The following is a 10503-nucleotide window of genomic DNA, read 5'->3' as shown; positions in this document are numbered from 1 at the left end:
TGCAGGATCTTAATATTTAGCTCTAGAAATTTACTTGAGATAGATGATTTTTTTACAGCCTGGAATATCCAAGTAGAGTTATGGGGGATATTTATCAAGCCGTCAACCGCAAATACGCTGGAATTCCGCAGCGTAATTGTGGCAAGCTTGATCAGACCTAGTTATCAAAGCCTACAGACCGCCAAAAGTTGAAATCTGTGACGTAACATACGATCCACCGGTCTCAATCCGACACAGATCAATGCTTACGTCATTACAGATGTTCCGAATACACATTCGGCTCTATTTGACAACTTTTCCAGGTTCGCGGTTATTCCGAACCTGGTTTTCAATATGCCACCCTGGAGGCCGCGGATGGGAGTCTGAAAGCAGCGAAAGCTTATGTTCTATGCTGCCCGATATCCCATTGATTTCTATGGTTGAAAACAAGTAACGTTTACATTTAACACCCTAACATAAACCCCCGAGTCTAAACACCCCTAATCTGCCGCCCTCGACATCGCTGCAACCTACATAAAGTTTTTAACCGCTATTCCGCCGCTCTCGGACCCCGCCGCAACTTTATAAAGTTATTAACCCCTATCCTGCCGCTCTCGGACCCTGCCGCAACTAAATAAAGTTATTAACCCCTATCCCACCGCTCCCGGACCTCGTTGCAACCTAAAGAAACATATTAACCCCTAAACCTCTGGCCTCCGACATCACTACCATTAACTAAAACTATTAACTCCTTAACCGCCAGCCCCCCACATCGCCATAAATCTAAATGAAGCTATTAACCCCTAAACCTAACAACCCGCTAAGTTTAAATTAAAATTACAACATACCTATCTTCAAATAAATAATTTGAGTAGGGTTAGGGTTTTTTTAATATGTAATTTAGTTAATTTAATTGGTAGTTTAATGTAATTGTAGTATAATAGTTAGAGTAGGTTAATTAATAGTTTAAAAATAGTTAATTTTAATTCTACAGGTAAGTTTTAATTTATTTGAAGATAGGGATTTTGTAATTTTAATTTAAACTTAGCGGGTTGTTAGGTTTAGGGGTTAATAGCTTAATTTAGTTTATAGCAATGTGGGGGCTGGCGGTTTAGGGGTTAACAGGTTTAGTTAATGGTAGTGATGTGGGAGGCCAGAGGTTTAGGGGTTAATACGTTTCTTTAGGTGGCGGCGGGGTCCGGGAGCGGCGGGATAGGGTTTAATAACTTTATTTAATTGCGGTGGGGTCCGGGAGCGGCGGGATAGCGGTTAAAAACTTTATATAGGTTGCGGCGGGGTCCAGGAGCGGCGGGATAGGGGTTAATAACTTTATTTAATTGCGGTGGGGTCCGGGAGCGGCGGGATAGCGGTTAAAAACTTTATATAGGTTGCGGCGGGGTCCGGGAGCGGCGGGATAGGGGTTAATAACTTTGTTTAGGTTGCGGCGGGGTCCAGGAGCGGCGTGATAGGGGTTAAACATTTTACTATAGTGGCAGCGTTTAGTGACGGTATAAATAAAGTTGGTAAAAAGCCGAATAGACGCGAGAACGATGATTGCTAGTTAACAACAGTCCGATGCTCATCGCCCCGTACTTGGTGCGCGTCTTTTTGCCGGCTTTTTTTTATAAATATAGAGATCGTATTAAGATCCGCGGGTGCGATGTTAGGCGAGCGTATTAGTGCCGGCGAATGCAGCATAGTTGAGCCTTTGATAAATATCCCCTATGTATGATATGTCTATTTTTAATTTGTCACTCCATCTGTCTATATAATATGGTACTATTCCTGGTCCAACCCGCTGTAATAATGAGTAAGTAAGTGAGAGGGTATGTCTCGGGGGGTGTTTGCTCTGTCATAGAGTTTCAAATGATGTTAGTGGTCTAAACATGTTTTTCTTTTGAGGATGCAAGACAGTGTACATATAGCATTGGTAGTATAAAAACCAATTATGGAAAAATAAAAAGCCATTTTCTACTAGCTCTTCTCTGTTTCTCAATTTATGTTCATCTCCTAAGTGATATACCATCAACACTCTATCAGTCGTTGGTAGCAACTAGCAAGTGTGTTGGAATGGCCAAACCTGGGGAAAACTCTTTATTTTGCATTAGTGATGTTAGAGGTAAAAATTGGGAGCACATATTTGTGTTCTCCACTATTATTCTCTTCCAAATCTTATAGGTTTCTTGCGTGATTTTAGCATTATCTGTTAGTAAGGTTTTATGTGCTGTTGGTATCCAGCAAGGAATCCCCAAATGGGGTAAGTCTGCTATGTCATGTTCTAGTTTTGCCCAGATTTTAGAATTGTAGTTCGTAAACCAATCTATTATTTGTTGCATGTGCACTGCTTGTCTATACTGTATTTAGTTAAATTGGGGACTCCAAGCCCTCCATTGTGTATAATCTTTTTATTGATCGTGGCGTTTATTGCAAACAAATTTAAAGATATTATTTTGTAGGGATGGTAGGTAAGAGTTTAGTAATGGGATTGGCAACGTTTGCAGTAAGTAAAGTATTCTCGGTAGGATAGTCATTTTACATGCATTTATCCTCCCTAACCAAGAGAGTGGTTTGCTTCTCCAGGATGATAGAGTTGCTATCGTAGAGGACTGTAGGGCTTTATAATTGGCGGTAAACATTTCTTCAAATTTGGAGCTAGGAAGATGCCTAAGTATTTTAATCAATGGTTTTGCCATTTGAAGGGGCAGATTTTCTTAATGTAGTGTTCTTCAATTTAACCCCTTAATGACCACAGCACTTTTCCATTTTCTGACCGTTTGGGACCAAGGCTATTTTTACATTTCTGCAGTGTTTGTGTTTAGCTGTAATTTTACTCTTACTCATTTACTGTACCCACACATATTATATACCGTTTTTCTCGCCATTAAATGGACTTTCTAAAGATACCATTATTTTCATCATATCTTATAATTTACTATATAAAAAAATATAAAATATGAGGAAAAAATGGAAAAAAACACACTTTTTCTAACTTTGACCCCCAAAATCTGTTACACATCTGCAACCACCAAAAAACACTCATGCTAAATAGTTTCCAAATTTTGTCCTGAGTTTAGAAATACCCAATGTTTACATGTTCTTTGCTTTTTTTTGCAAGTTATAGGGCAATAAATACAAGAAGCACTTTGCTATTTCCAAACCACTTTTTTTCAAACTTAGCGCTAGTTACATTGGAACACTGATATCTTTCAGGAATCTCTGAATATCCATTGACATGTATATATTTTTTTTTAGTAGACATCCCAAAGTATTGATCTAGGCCCATTTTGGTATATTTCATGCCACCATTTCACCGCCAAATGCGATCAAATAAAAAAAATTGTTCACTTTTTCACACATTTTGTTACAAACTTTAGGTTTCTCACTGAATTTATTTACAAACAGCTCGTGCAATTATGGCACAAATGGTTGTAAATGCTTCTCTGGAATCCCCTTTGTTCAGAAATAGCAGACATATATGGATTTGGTGTTGCTTTTTGGTAATTAGAAGGCCGCTAAATGCCACTGCGCACCACACGTGTATTATTCCCAGCAATGAAGGGGTTAATTAGGGAGCATGTAGGGAGCTTGTAGGGTTAATTTTAGCTTTATTGTAGTGTAGTAGACAACCCTAAGTATTGATCTAGGCCCATTTTGGTATATTTCATGCCACCATTTCAACGCCAAATGCGATTAAATAAAAAAAAAAGTAAAATTTTTCACAATTTTAGGTTTCTCACTGAAATCATTTACAAACAGCTTGTGCAATTATGGCACAAATTGTTGTAAATGCTTCTCTGGGATCCCCTTTGTTGAGAAATAGCAGACTTATATGGCTTTGGCGTTGCTTTTTGGTAATTAGAAGGCCGCTAAATGCCGCTGCGCATCACACGTGTATTATGGCTAGCAGTGAAGGGGTTAATTAGGTAGCATGTAGGGAGCTTGCAGGGTTAATTTTAGCTTTAGTGTAGAGATCAGCCTCCCACCTGACACATTACACCCCCTGATCCCTCCCAAACAGCTCTCTTCCCTCCCCCACCCCACAATTGTTCCCGCCCACGATCCCGCCCCCTCCACATCATACGGCCCATCGATGGCCGCCCACCCGCCTCCCAGACTGGCTCCCACCCACCAACGAAACCGGCCATCGATGTCCGGTACAGAGAGGGCCACAGAGTGGCTCTCTCTGCATCGGATGGCCAAGGGGGGTTATTGCAGGATGCCTCGATGTTGAGGCATCACTGCAATAACCGGAAAGCAGCTGGAAGCGAGCAGGATCGCTTCCAGCTGCTTAACAGACCAAGGACGTACGCCACACGTCCTCGTCATTAACTGTATTTTTTTTGAGGACGTGTGGCGCACGTCCTTGGTCGTTAAGGGGTTAAGGTATGGAGATGTTCAACATCTGTCTTGTGTTTATTAACTAGGAAGTTGGACGCCCTTCCAAACTCCTCTAATTCTTGTAATAATGGGGGAATAGATTGTGCGGGTGTAGATAAATATAGGAGGACGTCATCTGCATAGAGCGAAATCTTATGGTGCGAATTTTTGATTTTAATTCCCGTTATGGATGGGTGTGCACATATCTTAAGAGCTAGTATTTCTATCGTACAGGCGAATAATAGTGGTGAAAAAGGGCAGCCTTGTCTGGTCCCGTTTGTTATATTGAATGGAGAGGACAGGCAGCCGTCTACTCTGACTCTTGCTGTTGGTGATGCATACATGGCAAAGAGTTTAGAAATAAATTCAGTCCCCAGGCCCATTTTGTCTAATACTATCTTCAAAAATTGCCAGGGATATAAATGTTTTTATCACCAGTTTCCAAACTTTACCACTTCAATGGTAACTAGGCCAAAGCCTCAAATATTATGACATGCTCAACTAGGTATAAAAGGGGAAAACACTCCTTTTGATGCCTAGTTCCCATTGAGATATTAAAGTTTGCAAACAAGTGTTTTACTTTATAAATGTATTATTATATGTAATATTTATTGCTGGCCCAGGTATATGACTAGTTGGAGTTATGTTCCTATTTATATATCATTATGTATTTACATATAAAAGTGTAATCAAGCACATACAGTATCTACAAATTTCCAACTAGGCCTATGCCTAGGGCAGCAATAAATATTACACATATCAACAGATTTAAAAATTGAATAAAACCAAAAAAAAGTTTTTCCTTAAAGGGACAGTAAACCTTAAAAATAATGTTATATAATTCTGCACATAGTGCAGAATTATATAACATTATATTAGCCAAATATTATTTAAACGTAATTTCCCCTATTAATTTGTGACAGGAGCGAGCTGCACTTAGTCTTATGGCGCGGTCGGGCCAGGCTGTGACTATACAGCTGGCCCGATGCGCTGAGGAAATATAACAGATCCGCTCAGCAGAGAGCAGAGAGCGGGTCTGTAAAACAGTGCTTTCTTTTAAAAATTAATAGGGGAAATTACGTTTAAATAATATTTGGCTAATATAATGTTATATAATTCTGCACTATGTGCAGAATTATATAACATTATTTTTAAGGTTTACTGTCCCTTTAAATAAATATTTTTTTTCTTCATAAATTTAATGGGCCACATTTACCAAGCAGTGATAAGACCACTGCTGCTTAACAGGTCCACCACCTAAAAGGATTTAAATCATCCCAATCTGATTAGGATGATTGACAGCCCCTGCTAGCGGACGATCGGTTCTAAGTAATATGGTGTTATAAGTTTTTTTTTGTTTTTTTTTCAAAGGATTTTTTATTGGATGAAATAAGACAATACAGGATAATGCAATATGTTTACAATCTTTCTTAAAAATCAGCAATGTCAAGAAAAATCCATGCATCAATTTGTGTGTCACTATCCATTATATCATATGTGAATTTCATATACAAGACAAAAAAAACAACAAAACAATAATAACAATATCAACAATTCCTGGTCTAGGGCTGCAACTAACGATTATTTTCATAATCGATTAATCGGCCAATTATTTTTTAGATTAATCGACTAATCGGATAAAAAAAGAATCAATAATTGTTTACTACATTTTAAATAAAATCCACATACTGAGTGTTACAAATATAAACTTCAGACTAAAACTTTACATTAACACAACTGTTTGTCCAATTTTTAAGCAGCAAAGGAGCGTTTTTCACTTAAGTAAAACAAAACCGCAAACTGTTTGAAAAGAGTTAGAACTAGAAACAGGTAGACTATCATTTAGCCAGATTACAAGTTTTGAGCGCTATAGGGAAATTAATGACCGCAACATTTCCGGCATTATTTCACTCCCCTATAGCGCTGCTATTACAGGTTTGCAAAAAGCAGGCTTGCACGGGCAATACGGTGGCGTTGAGCTCCATGCTTCACCCAAATACAAGCGCTGCTTTGACGTGCTCGTGCATGATTTTTCCATAGACATCAATGGGGAGAGTTGGCAAAAAAAGCCTAACACATGCGATCGGGGAAAGACAAGCTCCATAACGCAGCCCCATTGATGTCTATGGGGAAAGAAAAAGTTATGTTTAAACCTAACACCCTAACATAAAAACCATGTCTATACACCACTTATCTTCCGCCCCCGACATCGCCGCCACCTACATAATGTTATTAACCCCTAATCTGCCGCCCTTAACATCGCCGCCACCTAAATAAAACTATTAACCCCTAATCTGCCACTCCCGATATCGCTGCCACCTACAAACAGTTATTAACCCCTAATCTGCTGCCCCTAACATCGCCGCGACCTAAATAAATGTATTAACCCCTAATCTGCCGCCCTTAACATCGCCGCCACCTAAATTAGTTATTAACCCCTAATCTGCAGCCCCCAATGTCGCCGCCACTATAGTAAAGTTATGAACCCCTAAACCTCTGGCCTATAACATCACAAACACTAAATAAATATATTAACCCCTAAACCTAACCCTAAGCATAACCCTAACCCTAACGTAACCCTAAGCATAACCCTAACACCCCTTAACTTAAAATAAATCTAAATAAACCTTACAAGTATTACCTAAATAATTCCTATTTAAAACTAAATACTTACCTGTAAAATAAACCCTAAGCTAGCTACAATATAACTAATAGTTGCATTGTATCTAGCTTAGGGTTTATTTTTATTTTACAGGCAAGTTTTTATTTATTTTAACTAGGTAGAATAGTTACTAAATAGTTATGAACTATTTAATAACTACCTAGCTAAAATAAATACAAATTTACCTGTAAAATAAAACCTAAGCTTGCTACAATACAACTAATAGTTATATTGTAGCTATCTTAGGTTTTATTTTTATTTCACAGCTAAGTTTGTATTTATTTTAACTAGGTAGACTAGTTAGTAAATAGTTATTAACTATTTACTAACTACCTAGTTAAAATACAAATATACCTGTAAAATAAAACCTAACCTGTCTTACACTAACACCTAACATTACAATAAAATAAATTAAATTAATCAAATAGAATTATCTAAATTACACAAAAAAAACACTAAATTGCACAAAATAAAAATAAAATTATCAAAAATAAAAACGAATTACTCCTAATCTAATAGCCCTATCAAAATAAAAAAGCCCCCCAAAATAAAAAAAACCCCTAGCCTACACTAAACTACCAATGACACTTAAAAGTAGGCTGACCATATTGCCGCTTTAATGTCAGGGTTCTTGTACTAAACATTTCTTTAAACAGCCCTGAAAACAGCCCTGACATATGTATTTTTCATGTGTCCCTTTTTAAAGTGGCAATATGGTCACCCTACTTAAAAGGGACTTTTGCGGGGCATTGCCGTAAAGAAATCAGGTCTTTTACCTGTAAAAAAACAAAACAAACAACCCCACAACAGTAAAACCCACCACCCACACAACCAAACCCCCCAAATAAAAACTTAAACTTAAAGGGAAACTTCATTTTCCAGCGACGATCGGAAGAAGAGGATGCTCCGCGCCGGATGGATGAAGATAGAAGATGCCGTCTGGATGAAGACTTTTGCCCGCTTGAATGAAGACTTCTGCCGGCTTCGAGGAGGACTTCTGCTGCCTGGATGAGGATGGATGTCCGGTCTTCGAAAACTGTAAGTGGATCTTCGGGGGTTAGTGTTAGGTTTTTTTAAGGGTTTATTGGGTGGGTTTTATTTTTAGCTTATGGTTTGGGCAATGTAAAAGAGCTAAATGCCCTTTTACGGGCAATGGTTATCTTAGGTTTTTTTAAATAGGTTTTTATATGGAGGGTTTGGTTGTGTGGGTGGTGGGTTTTACTGTTGGGGGGTGTTTGTATTTTTTTTACAGGTAAAAGAGCTGATTTCTTTGGGGCAATGCCCCGCAAAAGGACCTTTTAAGGGCCACTGGCAGTTTAGTTTAGGCTAGGGTTTTTTTTATTTTGGGGGGGCTTTTTTATTTTGATAGGGCTATTAGATTAGGTGTAATTAGTTTAAATATCTTCTAATTCGTTTTTTATTTTGTGTAATTTAGTGTTTATTTTTTTTTTTGTAATTTAGATAATTCTATTTGATTAATTTATTTTATTGTAATATTAGGTTTTAGTGTAAGGCAGGTTAGGGTTTTTTTTTTACAGGTAAGTTTGTATTTAGTTTTAAATAGGAATTATTTAGGTAATAATTGTAAGTTTTATTTATTTTAATTATATTTAAGTTAGGGGTGTTAGGGTTATGCTTAGGGTTACGCTAGGGTTAGGGGTTAATATATTTATGTAGTGATGTGGGAGGCCAGAGGTTTAGGGGTTAATAGTTTAATTTAGTATATTTCATTGTGGGGGCTTTCAGTTTAGGAGTTAATAGGTTTATTATAGTATATTTGGTTGTGGGGGCTTGCGGCTTAGAGATTATTAGGTTTATTATAGCGGTGGTGTGGGCGGACGGCATATTAGGGGTTAATAATATTTAAATAGTGTTTGCGATGTGGGAGGGCAGAGGTTTAGGGGTTAATAAGTTTATTATAGTGGCGACAATGTTGGGGAGCAGCGGAATAGGGGTTAAATCATTTTTAAGTGGCGGCGATGTCCGGAGCGGCAGATTAGGGGTTAATAATTTTATTTTAGTGTTTGGGATGTGGGAGGGCCTCGGTTTAGGGGTTAATAGGTAGTTTATGGGTGTTAGTGTACTTTGTAACACTTTAGTTATGAGTTTTATGCTACAGCTTTGTAACATAAAACTCATAACTACTGACTTTAGATGGTGGTACAGATATTGTGTACCGCTCACTTTTTGGCCTCCCAGGCAAACTCGTAATACCGACGCTATGGAAGTCCCATTGAAAAAGGACTTTTCTTAAAGTGCGGTACTGACGTTGCGTGACGGCCAAAAAGGTGTGCGGTAAACCTATTCTGACAAGACTTGTAATAGCGGCGTTAGTGAAAAAGCATCGTTATGAAGCATAACGATGCTATTTGAGTCATAACGCAAAACTCTTAATCTAGCTGACTGTTTTTAACATTCTGTTATTCACTCTTTCAGAAACTTTGCATTGAAATGCAAAAATCTCGACATGTTCCTGGCTAAGGCTGGTTCTCTGTTTGCAGCTATATTTCCTGCATCAGAGAAGAGGCACTCAGATGGTGTTGAGGTACTTGAGATGCATAAGTAGGGTTTTGACAATTTCGCCAAAGTGGAATATTTATCTGTGTTAGCTCTTCACCAATGCAAAGTGTTTTCCACCTTGGCAAGGGGCCTCTCAATAAAGTAAGCCTGGACTTCATTCTAACATAAAAAATATCTTGAATATCTATATGCAATGGTAAATAACCAGCTATAAAGGTTAGGGGATAATATCTAGTCCGCTCTAAAAATAACAGATATATACTTATAAAGGTTGAATCTGGTACATATTATTACAATTTATTACAAAAAAAAAAAAAAAAAAAAGCGTTAAGGACTATATATCAATTACAGGACAAAGCCTTACACGTTTATTTATACAATACATATAATCAGCAATAGCAAACAATACGCTAATAATTGTGCAAACAGATAATAGTGCACATAAATTAAAATAACTCCCACCAATCTAGGGCCCGATCCAATATAAATCGTCCCCGCAAAAGCCTGCAACGCCAAAATTTGCGCTGGTTTGGTATCACATATACGGCGTAACATAGAAGTTGCGCTCGTATATTTCTTCGGCCATAGTTTTTTGGCCCATAGACAGGTATACCAAACCAGCGCAGTTTGGTATCCAATATACAGCGTAAGGACTTACGTGGCGAAAATGGAGAAATCTTACTCCATTTTCACCTCGCCACAAATTGCAGGCGTAGTAAGCCTTACGCTGTGTATTGGAGCCCCGTAGCTCCCTAAACTGGCTGCAAAATAAAACCTAAGACCTAACGCATGCACAATGTCTATCTACCTGTCAACCGCGAACTGCAAAATAAAACCTAACACCTAACGCATGCGCAATGTCTATCTACCTGTCAACCGCGATCCCCCGCCGCATCCCTAATAAAGTGTTTAACCCCTAAACCGCCGCTCCCGGACCCCGCCGCCACCTACATTAAATGTCCAAC

Source organism: Bombina bombina, chromosome 12 (genome assembly GCF_027579735.1).
Source record: "Bombina bombina isolate aBomBom1 chromosome 12, aBomBom1.pri, whole genome shotgun sequence".
NCBI classification, from domain to species: Eukaryota; Metazoa; Chordata; class Amphibia; order Anura; family Bombinatoridae; genus Bombina; species Bombina bombina.
The sequence above is the reverse complement of the archived record's forward strand: the minus strand, read 5'-3'. Positions refer to the sequence as shown.